Here is a 17,097-nt window from a genome sequence, read left to right on the forward strand (position 1 = left end):
AGCCATACATATAGACGCCTGACAACTGATGTTATAGGTGAACTCCACTATAGGTAGTCTCGACTCCTAAGAGCCCTGAAATCCAATCACAACAGGCTCTCAACAAAACCCCGATATCAACAGTCCCACGATTCTATCTGGTGCCCGCCAAACACTAAACTCTAATGGTGCTAACAATCACTATCAGTTACGAGCCAAAACAATGTCAAGATGACGTTCGGTATAACTCAGCTCAATAAATAAGTTGCTGGGTCATAATCAAATCAAAATCGAAGAGACATGGTTCAGAACAATATCAAAAAATAATAATCGGGAAAAACAAATCTGCTAAAAGGAAACAACTCGTTTGCAGTCTAATACAAAGGGTGAGCGAATCAATTCAAGGCTCCATGAACAATGGATACGAGCCAATCAATAAATATCAAATCAGATGATCAACTGCCAACAGGTATGACATCATGTCCACCATCAATACAAATCAAAATCAAGATTGTCAGCGTGGCTTAAACACGAGGAAATCCGCACGCACTCAACGAAAATGAAATAAAATCTCAAGGTGTAATCCGATGTCAACAAAATAAAATCGAGATCCCAATGAAATATAATAACAATACTCACCCAAATCAATATCCATGTCCAGATTTAGAATTCAAGTTCTCAAAAAATATGAATTTCCGAAATTCATAACCAAAATATCCTTCGAATCCAAATTGACTGAATCTTCAATGAACAATGTCATGCGAATCAAGGAATGCATGAACTATAAGAAGGATTCCAATATTTTCAGAAAGAATCAGTAAAATGGCTCGCGTAACTGATTTTTCCTCTATCCCAAAAGCACCTTCCCAATCCCTCACAAAATCAACTAAACGTCAATTAATGCTTAATTACTCAGTTAGAACTATCACCAAATTCCCAAATTTCATATCTCCAACAAACTAATTCATCTCTCAATAGTACCCTTCACCCGAATCATTTGGCTCAACGATTCCTGAGAAAAATAAAATCTGAATTCCTCAATAGAAATCAATCAAATCTCTAAGATAATTCTCAAAACATTCTCTCCGACCCAACATTCGCATCTAACCTATAACAAACAATTACTAAAAATTCTCAAAACTAATGAGAGATAAAAGAATGCGTAGCTCCAGAATCTAGCAACATAAACGTAACAATACCTCTAATGCTAACTTTCCCTGCACGCAAAATATTTCCCAACAGATATAGACTGTTCTTCAAGAGCAACCAATTAACATCTAAAGTTCAATCCTAAGCATGCTAATTTCACCAATTCAGAATTCTCATCCTACACATGCATTTCTAAAACACAAGTACAACAGTCAAGCAATTTCCAATACAAATCTTAACTAAGCATCCCATTAACTGAAATTTAAGGATGTAAAATTAAGACTATCCGCGATAAGAGAAGTATCATGATCTGCATCCTCAGCATGCACCACAAACAAGCGCCCTGTGGTTTGCCTCGCCCTATGACAGTTCCCCAAAATTGTTCCGGATCCTCGCAATGGTAGCACATGATTGAGCCAACCAAAAACTTTCCAGAATGAGGCCTCTGACGCTGTCTGTAGAAAGGTACCCCTCAAGTGCTAGGAGCAACTGTCCCTAATGCTGCTGGCCCTGCGGCCTCTGCTGCTGCTGCTGATGCGGTCTAGGAGAATCTGATTCCTTAGACGACCCAAAATAAGACTTCTTCGCTGGAAAATTGTCCTCTAGATGACTGCTGGAACTGCCTCTACTTTTAGAAGTCAACCTGCATCTCCTTCCTCCCATTCTCGGACTGGCACGCTCGACTAACCGCTACCTTGTGCTTCGTCACGTCTGCCATGGAAACATATGCTTGATGTCGAACCTCAAGTCATCAGTGAAATGTCGCAGCCTCTCGCTCTCCACAGTAGCAATTGTGGGCACGAAGTGACATTCCCGCTCGAACTGCCTCACAAACTCAGCCACAGTCCTGTCTCCCTGTCGGAGACTCATGCATTCACGAAACAGCTGGCCTCGCACATCTTCCATGAAGTACTACTCAAAGAAAGCCATCTTGATATTCTTCCACGTCATCCTAGTCAGGTCAATAATAGTCATTGCGCCCTCCCACCAAAGTGCTGCCTCATCCTCCAGCATGTAGATTACGCATCTGACCCGATCGGCATCCCGGATCTCCATGTAGGCAAAGATCGTCTCCGAAGCTTAAATCCATTACTCTGCCATATGTAGATCACTGGTCCACGCGAACTCCTTTGGTCTCTAATTGAGGAACCTCTTGGCGATGTTCTCCTCGTGCGCCCTCCTAAGCTGTCCAGCCTGATGCTCAAGTAAACTCGTGATACCAGCTAGCATGCCCATGCTGGCCCTCTCAAAAGCTGCGAGTGGTAGAGCTGCAGGTGAAGGTAGAGGCGAAGGTGGATCCTGATTACCCGCATCGCAAACTACGCGACTCGGAGACATACTATAATTCCCAACAATCCCTCACGCAACCGCATTAACTAAGTATTTTAATTTAAAACCATTATAACAAAAATTCAGTGAAAAATCTAACTCAAGGGTCCCATTCTTAGAACATAATTAAAAGCATTTAAAACTCACAGATTGGCAGTGCGACTTCTGAGCTCCACGTAGCAGGCTAGCCAACCCTCCAAGGACCTTGCTCCGATACCAAATGAAACGAACCAAACTCGAAGGAATTTTTTTTTAAAAAAATATTACATATATGCCCATACATATATGCATCTATACTTAAATAGATTTTCATAAAATTTAATGCATAATAAAAATCTATTGCATCTTAAAAGTTTAAAAACTCGAACAGGTTAAAATCCATGCAAACGACTATAATCTCAAAAGTATGCAAACTAATGAAAAATAGTAAACATGTGCGGAAAATAGGTCAATACATAAAATATCTCATCATAAACTAAATCAACTAAAACATGAGCTGGAGAAGGTCACAGGTGTGCTAGCTCGCCACGGATGCACAGAGATCTTCACCACCAGTCGGGACCACAACCTCCTGAATAACATAAAACTCACCTGCACACCATTTAGATCTAGTAAGCCTAAAGGCCCAGCATGCTCTACCTTAATAACGAGTACTACTAAATAAAACCACATGCAAGCACATAACATATATGAAAATAACCTGAGGATTCTAATGCATGCATGATCGTAAAATCGTATGCATAAACTGCGTAGTAATCTATATCATAACATAATACGTAACATAATACATAACATAAGCATTGACATGTCATAAACATAAAAATTATTTTTCTGTGGGTCATATCAGTGAAGTGTAACCTAATTCGATTGATCAATCTAAATCATCGTACCTGGTGGCGGCCTGTGGGGTGTACCCCTAATGCCCTATGTCACTTCACCCAACCTTTGGGGATCCATAGGCTCATAATCGTAAGTGAAAAGGTTATCGGGCCCGGTATCTTGACCTTCAGTCCCGTGTTTGTCACAAATCACTTCAACTTCCCAAAAATATTTTTCTTTATATGTCTGTTATCTCATCATAAAATACATGCATGAATCATATACTTAGAAATATCATTTTCTTAAAATTTTGCCCGTAAATATATATTTAATTTATTTTTCATAATAAAAATCATACTTATATCAAAATATACATATACATCTATTAAATATATATTTACGGACTATTTTGTTTGCCACTGACTAGTTCGAGTTGATGCCCCTTAACTAAAGCTCATAAACTTAGACTGACTCATTAACATTTATACTGGCCCAAAAATACTTAAACTAGCTCAATCACACTTAAAATGACTCAATTAGACTTAGATTGTCCCAATAGTACTTAGTACAACTTAGAACTTAGCCCAAACAAATAACTAAACAACTTAGAACATAGCCCATTAACAAATTTAGCTCAATTATTAAATTAAACCTCTAATAACTATCTTAAACTCAATAAGCTTGACTCAATAACTAAATCAATTCATTCAAGCCCAAATAACACTTTATCCCAAATAATTAACTAAGCCCAATAAATAAATTAAACCCAATAAACATTTTAGACTCAATAACTAACTTAAGCCCAATGAACATCTTAGGTCCAATAACAAAATTGGCCCAAAGAATAAACTAAATACTTAGACTCTTAAATAAATTACATGGCCCAAAATAAAATAATTCGGACCCAAACCATAACATATACCCTAATACACTTGACCCGACCCGGACAACCCACTCGCCCGAGCCTTGCCTGAGCTGCCCGCTAGATAGACCACCCTTACAACCATCCAACTGTTCACCTAGCCGACACGAGTTCAAGACATCTTAAACCAACATCCAAAGGGACCTAATCCAACCATCAATCATTGAACAACAATTAAGACCTAGTCATGGCAGAAAAATCATCCACAATACATAAAAACGTGAATAATGCTTGAGTTAAAATTTGAGCTATCATATCCACACACAAATGCAACAACACAATTTAATCATCAAAACAGTGAATATACTTATCTAAACGGTGTGAGCAAGGAAGGGTATAACATGCCATTGCGTTTAAAACGCACGAAAAACCAATACGATTGTGGTTGCGCGTAACGGGACTCGAAAATCTCATAACTATCCAATTTTGGAAGCTCAAATTCCTAAACTGCTGATTTCTACCTCTAATTATTCTCAACTAGCTTCCAATCTTCGAAAAATCACATAACGGTCAAAAGTCAACCCTGGTCAACTTTGGTCAAACTTTGACCAAAAATTATCGAACTTTATTGCGCTCTTACCGCTTAACGATTTTGAATCTCGAATTGAAACTTGGATATTCGGTTCTATCACGTCGAACTGGTCAAAAATGGTTAACACTTCGGAGGTCGGTGGCTCGCCGGAGAAGACGGCGGCGATGGCAGCGGCGCGGCGGTGGTCGTCGGAAAATCGCAAAACAGCTCCAAAAATTCTGAAATTTTACTGGCTTGTAGATCTTGATGAGACGATTCCAAAGAACTAGGCCACGACTGGATCGGACCACCGAGGCGGCGTAGATCAGAGAAAAACAGCCGGCGGCGGCGTGAGCTTGCGAGCTCAGATCCGTTCGATTTTCTCACGAAAAATGCTGAAAAAAGCTTGGTAAATGATCTTCACACATCCTACTACCATTTAGCAACTCAAAAACTAACAAAAACAAGCTTGAATCTTGAATTTTCAGACGAAGAAGATGATGAACAGTACACGCGCAAATTCCGACTGTTCTTTGTCAATTTCCCGGCGATCCAACCGTCGGATCTTTGATTTCTTGGTACCAATAGAATCTTCTTGATCTCAGCTACAAAGTGATCGTTCGGATTTTTCATCGGAGCTCTGGCGAACGGCCGACAAAGGCAAAAACGTGGACTGCTATAGTAAAGTCAAGAATTCCGAAAAAATTCGGGAGAAAATATTTGATATGTGTTTTCTTGAGTGTGTTTCAGTATGATTTTTGAGATCTATATAAAATCAATAATTTTCTGATCCGGACTAATTTTTTTTGATATCCAAATGGTAAAATTAGTCTTTATTATGATATTTTTCTGGTACACACACCCCACAACTATTAACACTCACTAGTAGAATTTTGGGTTTTTACTTCGTCATTTTTTACTTCGGCGATTAAAAATTGTGAAGTAATATATAACAATAGACTTCTATAATAAATTTGGCGAAGTAAAAAAGCATTTTATACTTCAGATTTTAAAAAACACGGGCTTCACTACTCATTTTAAGTAAGAATTTACTTCGGCATTATAATTTTGATGAAGTAAAAAATAACAAATAAATTTATAATATATATTTGCTGAAGTAAAAAAATGAACCCATAAAAAACTTTTCCCTTTCGATGATTCGATCCCCTTTCTCTCTAAGACCCAGGACGCCGATTCTGTCTCTGATGTTCGTCCGTCGCCGAAATCTTCTCGTCAACACTTGAATTCAAAAATCGATTATTTGAAGCCTTCTATTTTTGTATCAATTCGGTGTTTAAATGTAATCCCATCTCTCTTTCGTGCACGTCGTTCATCCTTGTCAGTTGATTTATAACAGCGATACCCTTTCTCTCTAGCACAAAGGGCTTTTTTTGGAACGCAACAATCGATGTACATGAGTCTACCCAACATTTTAATTTTCGCACATTGTCTTCCTTGCTAGAGATTTGTTTATGAGGGGCTACGATTTTCGAGTAGGGTTTAAGTTTTCTCCCTCTCGTTCAGTTGTTTTTTGGACGATTACAAATTTCTGTCTCTACCGTTGATTTTTGTCGTCGTGTTTATGTTTATCATGCTACGCCCCTTTCGATTTTTTATTTTAATACTTTTAAAAAAATGTTTTTTTTTACTTATGGGTTGGGTTTGTGTTTTTTTTTCAGTTACTAAAAATTATAGTGTGCTGGGCATGTTGAATTTCAATAATGTTTGATGTGTCCTTTTGTGATTCTTTAGATTAGAGGGGCGGATTATTAGTTGCAAGGCATGTCTCATCTCGAGGGAGACGGACTTGAGGAACCTGAATTTAAATGGTTGAAGGAAAGAGCCGACAGACAGACACAAAGCTCCATGTTTTTATGAATCATTCCTTTATGAAGGTGTTGAGTACTCATTGTATGACTCAGTTTATTTGCAAGTGGAACCTCAAAAACCCCACAACCTTGTCAGTTGATTACTGTACTTTGATTTTTGATAATACTATTTTTTGGGGTTTATTTGGAGTAATCTGTCTATTTACATTTCTTTTTATGCAGATTGTCTCTCTGACTATTTTTTTTTTATTTCCATAGGATAAATTTATAATTCGTTTATTTTACTTTCTCCATGGATTCTAACTTATTTGCACGTCAACTTTGTAAACCTTTTTTTAGGTAAACTTTATGAACTTCTTAATGATTATATATGTTACTTTGTTTGTAAAATAACTCTGAAATATATGCAGGCTTAAGAATTAAAGATTATCGAGAAATTCATCACCAAATGTGTAGTATATGCGATAACAGTAAGTATTCAGTAAGTATTCGCTTCTTTCCTCAATTTTGTTTAGACGTAGGATTAAATATTTATATTATTTGATACTTTCCAATTTGATTGATTATGGTTTGTTCTTAACTGAAAGAATAGTATTTGCAAGCTTCTAGTATTTTATCACCTTGATATGATTTCTCAGTTAGTTAATTTTACTTAGGTTGTGTTCGGACGAAACATGAAACCAGGTTTGCGTAAAAGCTTACCAATCAGTAAACACTCTTCAGTTTAAATTTTTGTATTTAGGGTGAATGTTTAAAACAAATCAATGACAGATGCGTGGTAGGAGAAGAGAACAGTTGAAAATATATTTTTCTTTTGTTTGCCTCTTTCTTTGCTTTGCTTTTTGTCACAAGTAAATTATAATTATTATTTAATGATTGAAGTATTTTTATCATATGCATCTGTGCTCTTTTTTAACATGTGGATTCTGAATTTTTGTTCAGATATTTGCCGAGAAACCAACTGTTCGTCAAGCATATTTGAATTTTGTCCGAAACAAGGTTAAAATACCTAAAAAAATTCTTATCATATTTTGAGATTTTTCTGTTTGCCAAATATTTTCTTGTGCTTTTTTTTCACTGACTTCTCCCTTTCACTCGTTGGTACACTAGTAAAGTTTATGGTTGATGTGATGTTCTCCGCACGTCCTATTGTAATTTTTAGTGGGTTTTCTGAAATTTTTATGCTTCATTCATGGTTCTTTTACCTGGGTCTAGATGCCTTAAAATTTAATCATATTATAATTATCTTGTAATGAGTCGAACATAGAGCTTCGAAGACGAGACCAGGTGATTTAATGATGATAGAAAGAAGTTTAATTTTTTAAATAACCTATCTGTTAATTTGTTTCAAATTAATTCCATTTTTGTATGGCACTATTTAATGGTTTGTTCCAAAGAATCAGTTAAAGTTAGTTTGTCAAATTTTGTTAATTTATATGAATTATGTACATAAACTAAAATTGTCATTTCTTTGAAAGTTATTTTTGTATGATATTTCGTGGTTACAACACAGTTATCGTCTTCAAAATGCTGCCTGGGCAAAGTGGTTTGTATAGTAAGGTTTAAGAATATATACTTTTCCTTCTGCAAAAGCCTTGAAGATATAGTGTGATTCAGGTGTTTGTTATGTATTGCCATAACGATGAATCACTAAAAAATTAATTTTACTCTTCTATTCCAGATGACTAAGAAAGAATTCTGGAACAAATATTCAAGAGCGTAGTATTCTTACAGCACAAGAAATGTGGTTGCTGCTGAAGCAGAGACTGCTTTAGATGAGGAGCTTGTTGTTTTTCTGAAGCAAGACAAGATGTTGGTTGATGAAGCTCGCAAAAAGGTGACTATAAAGAGTTAATTTAATTTTTTATTGTGATGGAATAGACATTCTCATGCAGCATCTTGTTTCTTTTGTGATCATCTTTCGCTCATTTTGCCTTTCTAATCGTTATTTTACACCTTCTCAAGGATTATAAACGTACACATCCTGAGGTGACGGTTCTTGATCCTCCTGATGCCATTCAGCATGTGTACAATTGTCAGTCCATGCTTCAGGATGTTACTGACTTAAATCTGTTGGATCCTTGCGGTAATTTTTCCTGTGCCTTTCAATAGACTAGGTGTTTCTTTGGAGGTATTTGCTCCAAACTGATATTTGCTCCATTTTCCTTTATAATAAAATGTGATTTGATATTGAAACTTAACGTTTGAATATTAAATCCATTATCATGCTAAACCTTGAAATGAACTTTTATGGTACACATGTAATTTATGATATTGTGTAATATAATACACATGCAACATGTGTGCTCCGGTTGCTAGTTTAAAGCCTGAAAAATGATGAGCTTATATTTCATATAAACATGATTCGATTATATTTGATGACTTTTTAGGACTCCGGAAGAAGATTAGTATTCTTTTGGAAGTTGTTATGTATGGCTGTGGTAAATTAGGCAACAACATCCTACTTGGTCCTCTCTGTTTTTGCTTAATATGATGTGTCAAGTTTTGAAACCGAAATCTTCAGACCTGCTGGAAAATGAAATCTTAACGAGTGTTTATTTTATACATGATAGTTTCGGCTCAAAGTTTGTTTTGGATTGCGGTATCTTTGTTCTGTTTTTTGTGAATTGGATGATTTGGATTTGTGAGCTTATTCTTGATGCATTCTGAAATGATATATTATGGGAGTAAGAATTAGATACGTTAGCTGAAATAGTACATAAATACACAATTCATTTAAATTATACGTTGCCTTTGAAATTTATGTTGCTCATGGGATATACCTTCTGATGCAAGATTAGATTCGATCTCCTGCTTAAGCAAATTTTCTGCAAAAATGCTCAACTCATAAGTAATCGTGATTTCAAGCAGCACGATCGATTCTTCCTTGAGATCCAGAAGCCTCAAGCATCACGATCTCTTCCATTTTTTATGTGTATGTAGATCTTTTTCCCCTTCTTTTAAGCTTCACTATCCCTTAAAATTTTCATATCGTTTCTTTCTATAGAAAATATTAACCTTTAAATTATGATTGTTTCAAAAAAAAAACTGAAACCTAAAGAAATATTATTTATCAGTCATCACATGAAGAAAGCGTACCTGGTTGTTTTTGTCTATGAAGTCAAGTGCGTGGGTTGCTTGAAATGTGCCTTATTTGCTGCTAAAACATTTGTTGTTGAATCACTATATGGAAGAGCTCGAGTTGTGGCTCAATGGTTTGGATTTATATATCACAGTCTGCAGTAGCTATTGATTTAGAAACTGAGCATAAAATTCCATCAATAAGCTTCTGATATGTAAAATAACATGTGTGCGTTAATATACATAGTCCTTATTTCTCACTCTCATAAATTTGTTCTTAGTCTTAGTACAGATGCCTGATGCATTGAATTGGTTCAAATGGTGCACGTGAGATGCTTTTTATACGGATGTTATTGCCGAGGGAGTCAAGGAAGAAATAAATAGGTCTCCTTCTCTTAAGATAATTTCAGTAATATTTAATGTATTTGAAATATTACATCATCTGTGTAAAATATCATGTTTTTGTTTGTTCAAGTAGTCTGGTGAATGGTTGAACTCCTCCTAAGTTAATAATCATAGATGATGGATGACAATCAGTCTGAAGCCAAATTTGATAACAATACCAAGTAAATATAACTCCACCCAAATGTTTTTTGAGGCAGCATTTGTGAATTGATTTAGTACTGATTCCATGATTTTTTTTTAATTTCAGTGAATATAACTTCAATGGATATATGGCGTTGAAATAGGCAATGCATGGCCAGTTCTCCATTAAATTGGATGCGTTCAGCTTCGGAGTTCTGATCTTTGAAATTTTGACCGGACAAAAGAATAACTCTTTTAGGAATGGGTAGAAACTAGAAGACCTGCTAAGTTCGGTGAGTAAAATCCAGAAACTTACTCCTGGTATTGTTTGTTTTAACACCTAAATTCAAATTCAATTCAAATTATATAAATGTCTCAAATCTTTGCATTCTAAGTTTGTTGCAAGTACTAGTTATTGATAATGGATATATGTCTCTCGATTGATTCAGGTTTGGAGGCATTGGCGTGAGGGAACAACAGCAAATATGATAGATCTTATGTTGAAGGATGTATTAATGTATAGTTTTTTTCCATAGTGTTTATATAGTTAGAATTTGATTATTTTTTATAGATGCACTTTTAGTTTTGTGGAAATAGTTGTGGATACATGCATATTTTTGGGTTATTTTGGTGGATATACTTGTGAATTCATGGATGTTCGTTGTTTTGAGATGAATAAATTATGAACCTTATTAGTCTATTTTAAATTTCAAAAATATATTTATATTGTGTAATTATTGTATCTAAATTTTAATGTAGTGGAACGACAATTTCACTAATCGATGAAGCAAAATAATAAATTGATGAAGTAAAAGCTATTCTATGGCTTCATATATGAAGTAAAAGATATTATATTACTTCGTCTGTTAATGAAATTGATGAAGTAAAAGCTAATCTATGGCTTCAGTAATTTCATTAATAAGCGAAGTAGAAGATTGCATTTTACTTCGGTGATAAAAGAAATTAACGAAGTAAAACACAATCTTTCACTTCGTATACGAACCGAAGTATAATCATAGTTGTTACTTCATTAAATTCATTAATTACCGAAGTATAAGCATATGTTTGATTTCGTAACTGATGAAATGAGCGAAGTAAAATATATGTTTTTACTTCGGCACCGGTCCAATTCTGCCTCCAAAAAATGACCAAAGACTTCGGTAATTTAAGGTATAAGACTTCGGCGATTCAGCGAAGTAAAAAAGTATCCTATTACTTCACGTGACACTACTTCGGTAATTAAGTTCCTACGACTTCGGTTATTAACCGAAGTCTTACGCGATTTTTCTACTAGTGCACTATTTTATGAAATTGTTGATTTGGCCAGTCAATTAGACTTATAATTTATCAAATTAATTATTGAGTCTCACTTAGACCATGACCAGTCAACAAAGACTTTTACCAGTCAACTCGGTCAAATATTCTTCTAAATTAAATTATCTGGCATAAATAATTATTTTAATTTCGATATCTCAATAATTATCTCAAAAATGTCAATATTACCAGATATCCAAAAATAGTCAATCTTATTGACTAATTGATACGTGCATTTTATAAAATACACTATGTAACTCAGTTGACCACAACAATTATTTTATCCACTCAATAATTATTTTAATTGTCAATTAATCCGGTAATAAATTTTTGGGGTGTTACAATCTGCGTGTGTAAGACACAACTGTGTGACTTATTTCTTCTGCAGATGATGACTTCGACACTTATCTGACAACTTGTGAAATTTTTCATAACACAATATTTATTTGATTGATTATGGAAGTGATGCACAACCACCTCCCTGTGAGGATAATTTTATAATCAATGATAGTGTTAAAATATTTGTTTTCACAAGTCCTTTACGTATTGGTGGTTGGGATCATTAACTAATGCTCACATTTGTGATATAGACAGATATATATTTACGTATCTTGTGAACTTCATTGTTTCACACATAAAATGGCCGACTCTCCAAACTCTTCCTCCAAGCCAGCTGCATCCGACGACATAGATGGCTTCCATGTTGAAATTATTCTTTTATCTAGTGACTTAGAAGATGAAAATGACGACATTGTCCACATATCCTCCGAAGATGAGGACAATGATCCACCACCAACTGATGACAATACTAGTATTCCAGTACAAGATGTGTTCAAGGTTGTAGATGACAGCAAGGAAACCAATCCAAATATGTCAGCTGCTCCATCCACGATTAATGAAGAAGGAGAAAAATCAGAAGCTAAGGGAGCTGTTGCCAAAAGTAACGATGCTACTATTTTGATCAGCGACGATACCACTAGTGACTCCTACTACCCACGCAGCGCGCAGTCGTCGAACTCAATCTCTTAAGTAGAGTTTATGGCTTATGGTGTCCCGTGATCATAAGTACGATTTGGTGATTGTGCATCCTCTTTTGTACCATATTTTTCAATGTTTTGGCATCGCGGTTACAACATCTAAGTTAGTATCCATTGTAACCAAGTATATCCTACTATTTTTGGCATAACAATGCGGTAGTGGCTATGAAAATATGTAAACGCCAGTGTTCGAATTATCGGTAGGGCAATCACCAAACTTTCTTGTATTTATTGTGTAATATGTACGTTCAAGGATAAATATGTGTTTGCGCTACGAAGAAAACAGACTTTTCATATAGCTTTATCGATTTTCAGTACTAGACCTTTTTTTTGCAAGATAATTTCGTGTTTGTGCTGCGACAAAAATATATTTAACAACACTTTATTTATAGCCTCATCACAATAACCGACAACTTATTTTGGTTATTAAGTATTGGAAGAATATTTGTCTTAAACATATATACAAGGTGCATAAATACAACCATCCATTGAACAGAGTTAATCAAATTTCATAATCAGTTGAGTTTTGAAACATCGTTAATGATAAGACATGTTGCAAAGATGGATTCAGTACATTGTTAATTTTAAATAGGCTGGGATGAATTTACACGTAATGCAAGAAAAAAGTGTAAGAACATAATTCATTACGTTAACGACACCATTCATTACACCAAAAAATCCAATCAAAACGTAGGTTCATTTTCCACCAACATACAAGCTTCGATATGAGTACGACAACATATAATACCACGCACGACAAAACTACATTAGTCGAGAAAGGAACTCGACAATTGGGTGGTTATACCTTCAAAAACAGATTTGATGGTGATAATGGCCAAAATCAGATTGGTGAAATAACCCTTACTGATCATTCAAAATTTTATTCACCAACGCAGTTCTTCCTTTTTCAGAAAGGCATTTGAAGAGGGCTAAATCATTGTGGTTATTGAATAACAACTACGCAGCAACAATCTTCTGGTCGTCTGTGAATTCAATCATCCCCTCTAATGCCTCAAACACCTTGTCTTGAGTAATTGAAATTTTCTCCACATCAACAAGTCCCTTCACCAACACACCTAAAGTATCTTTTGTGATATGAGCAATGTTGTTTAGTGCATTGACTACTGACTCATCACCATCAAGTGGCTTTTCGTTTCTTAATTTTTGAAGTGGCACATGTTGTTGGTTTGGAAGCTGGAGATTCATTTTCAGAAACTGAATCTTCAATGTCTGTTGGAATGTTTGAACTTGGAAATTCAAAGTTGACCACATCAATTTGTTTCATCTGCAAAACCTATTGCAGCACACTATGATAGCCTTTAGAATGATCACCAGCTGCTCGTTCGTAACCGAATATTTCACACCAGTCATCGTAGAGCGTCCATTGCTTGTGCCTCAGTGTCTTGAATTTTGGATCTGCCTGCATTAGTAATAAGTATACATTGCTTTTGACTTAAAATTAATTATTTTTACTTGGTTTGTAGAGAATACCTTAACAATTGACTCCCATGTTTCATCGTTAGCATCGATCATGTGGTTCGATTCTTTCCAACCAACTCCAGAGCGACTTAAAATAGTCACCAAAGAACTATATGTTTTCTTCCACACATGCATCTTCGAGTTTATATGTGGACTTCCACGTAACGTACAACCAGGAATTGCCTTCTTCATTTCTTGTTCGAGTACCGATAAATATCCTGCTCTGAAGCCATTCTCACTTCTCCAACCCTTTAGGACTAAGTCCTTCAGAGATTGTATCAAACATTCTTCTTCACGAGGACTCCAACTACGTCTCGTCTTGTTAGTTTTATTTAGCACCCTAACCCCACTGGCTGAGCTCGCGCCACTGTCCATGTGGAGCTATAATTAATATGTCAAGAAAACACACAAATGCGTCAAAATGATCAATTCATGTTCACACAATTTTATTGATAAACATTAAAATTCAGTAAAAGATTGAACAATGACATATAAAAGAAGCCATAAAGTCACTTCACATAATCTGGAAACATATTGCATTGTTTTTTTAAAAGAAATACATGTTAAAAAAAACAAACAACACACGAAACGAAGACATCAATCAGATGCAAAGTTCAATTTTAATTATTGGTGTTCCACATTGCAAGTGCGAGCTGCTCTCCGATCATCCCACATCTCAGAAGTTTGAACTGTTGTGATGAAACCGGGGATTCTTCAGCCAAACATCCATATTCTTCGTCAACTTCCTCTAATGGGTCATCTGGCATTTGAGAGCGGATAAAATTATGCAGCAAAATACAAGCAAGAATGATCTGGTTCTGCACTTTCAAAGGATAGAAAGAAGGACTTCGAAGGATGGCCCATCTTTTCTTCAAAAAACCAAAAGCTCTTTCGATTACATTCCGAGCTTGGGAGTGCCTCCAATTAAATAACTCATTGTAGTTTTCTGGTCTAGAAGCACGATGACCCCAAGCGTCCCTGTGATACCTTACTCGTCTATATGGAGTTAGGAATCCCTCCACGTTTGCATATCCATTATCGCAAAGATAATAACAACCTACATCATCATAGAAGAAAAGCAACTTACACATCTTTATCTCCAAATACTTGTCTGCATATATTTATCAGATTGTCAAACAAAGTTCAAAGTTGGTATAATAAATAAACATCTTTAGTTTACCTACTGGAACCTTTAAAGCATCATCCTCTCGCGTTAAAGCATTTTGAAGAACTCAAGCATCTGCAGCGGAGCCCTCCCACCCAGTCAAAGCATAAATGAATTTCATATTGTAATCGCATACTCCGAGGACGTTCACAGCTAATATTCCTTTTCTAGTTCGATACTTCGCTTTCTCTTGTATAGGTACATGAACCGAAATATCTGTCCCATCTAATACACCAAGACAGCCCTATAATTGGAAGGAAAAAAATGTCACAATGCAAAAAACAGAAATATGGATTAACAACCTTTTCGTAAAAAAGAAAACTAAGAATGAAGTTATACCTTGAACCATTTCCAGTTGTCGTTTGTGTAGTTTTCATCAACCGCGCTTGGCTTGATAAGAAGAAGAAGATGTAACTTCAAAACAGAGTGAAGCACTTCATGGAAGTAACAGCTGATGGTTTGACCACTACGGATATAATCGTGCCCAACGACACGGTTTTTTTTATGGTGCGCCAAAATGGACAAGAACATTGCTACTTTTTCCTCCACTGTCACATATCTGGAATCAGCTACTCCACCTATATTACTAACGAGATAACAAAGCCTCCCAAAGGCGTTGCGATTTATTCTTAAGTTGAGTACACATTGAACATCTCCGGCGTCAATAATCCTACGCAAATGGCTTATTTGAACAGGGATCTTACTCATCATAGTTATAAGACATGTATTCTCTTCAAATGCCACAACGTCTCTTTTTCAACATTCTCGAACGTTGGCGTAATAGAAGGCATATCAACAAAAGATTCTGGCAGAGCAGTTGATGTATGACCAGAAATAGTAGAAGTTTCCTACGTCTACTCTCCATAGTGCAACAAATCTCAATAACCCCAAAAATATTTCCAAGTAAATACTTATTCGTTATGAATGCGATTAAACAGAACAAAACAATAAAAGCAGGAACACAAAACAAACATCACGTATAATAAGAAATTGAACTTAAGCAATGAAGAATTAGGTTCTGACAAACTAGAAAACGCAGGGGAGAATTGCACACAGTAACTTCATCGCGAGACATAACAAATGCCGTCGTAAGAATAATGGAGATCCACTGTCGAAAAACGTCAACTCATAATAAATATTTGAAAAACAAATCCGAGAGATGAAGATTGTAACGAAAGATGAAATATTGGTAGGGCGAAGAAATGAAGTTACCTTTGGAGCGATGAAAGTCGGAGGAGAAGAGAAGAGAAGAACAAGCAACTAATATTGGGGAGAAATGCTAGGGCAAAGGGTAGAAAATCCACAAATCCCCAATTCGAGTCAGTGTAGACGGCTGGGCTTAATAATACTACCTAAAAGGCCCAGACAACAATCTTCTGTTTTCCTTCATGAATAGTTATTAATACCGGGCCCTTGGTATTACAAATTTACACAACAAATGCAATCAAACGACGTATTGTTTGCTTATCCTAGTTTAATCAAACCTATCAAACACAGCCTTAAAACTTGAGTGTCCTATAATAAATTGTAAACTTTTTTTAAAAAATTTAACATTTTTACAAGTAAATAGTCACCAAAAAGCAATACATGCATTAATTTTAGAACAAGTGGGTGAAATTTTCGTAAATAACAAAAAAAAAAAGACACGAATTGAGTCTCATTTTGGTACATAAAAAAACATCTAACGTATAAAAAAAGACGAGACCATATAAAATGACTAATTTGTTTTATAATTTTGATTTTGTTAAGAATTTTTCGCTTATTAATTAGAAAACAATTAATAAAATCTATACCGTAATAAAATATTGAGATAATATAATTTTTAAAAAGAAGAAGTCTCTTGTAAGAAAATGTAACGGATTTTTATCGATGAACGGGTCAACTCTATTATATTTATAATAAAAATAATATTTTTAACATAAAAATAAAAATTTATTAATGAACGAGATAAATAATAG

At 35.3% G+C, this 17,097-nt stretch overlaps 2 long non-coding RNA genes across 6 annotated transcripts; one reads left to right on the forward strand and one right to left on the reverse strand.

The window, feature by feature from the left end:
• Positions 1-6,023: 6,023 nt before the first annotated feature.
• LOC140871010 (uncharacterized) lies at positions 6,024-10,619 on the forward strand. 5 transcript variants are annotated; one of them, XR_012147585.1, is made up of 10 exons: positions 6,024-6,119; positions 6,462-6,669; positions 6,797-6,877; positions 6,949-7,008; positions 7,481-7,537; positions 8,220-8,375; positions 8,504-8,624; positions 9,901-10,003; positions 10,272-10,437; positions 10,594-10,619. It is a non-coding gene; the product is annotated as an uncharacterized lncRNA (long non-coding RNA). The 5 variants fall into 5 exon arrangements; XR_012147582.1 differs by having other exon boundaries at positions 6,462-6,877; positions 6,949-7,019; positions 7,493-7,537; XR_012147584.1 differs by having other exon boundaries at positions 6,462-6,877; positions 6,949-7,019; positions 7,493-7,537; positions 8,273-8,375.
• Positions 10,620-14,686: 4,067 nt separating this feature from the next.
• On the reverse strand, positions 14,687-15,772 carry LOC140871031 (uncharacterized). The gene is made up of 3 exons (XR_012147589.1): positions 15,479-15,772; positions 15,155-15,383; positions 14,687-15,031 (listed from the first exon to the last, which is right to left on the reverse strand). It is a non-coding gene; the product is annotated as an uncharacterized lncRNA (long non-coding RNA).
• Between the last annotated feature and the right edge of the window lie 1,325 nt (positions 15,773-17,097).

Source organism: Henckelia pumila, unplaced genomic scaffold, assembly GCF_033568475.1.
Source record: "Henckelia pumila isolate YLH828 unplaced genomic scaffold, ASM3356847v2 CTG_298:::fragment_3, whole genome shotgun sequence".
Lineage (NCBI taxonomy): Eukaryota > Viridiplantae > Streptophyta > Magnoliopsida > Lamiales > Gesneriaceae > Henckelia > Henckelia pumila.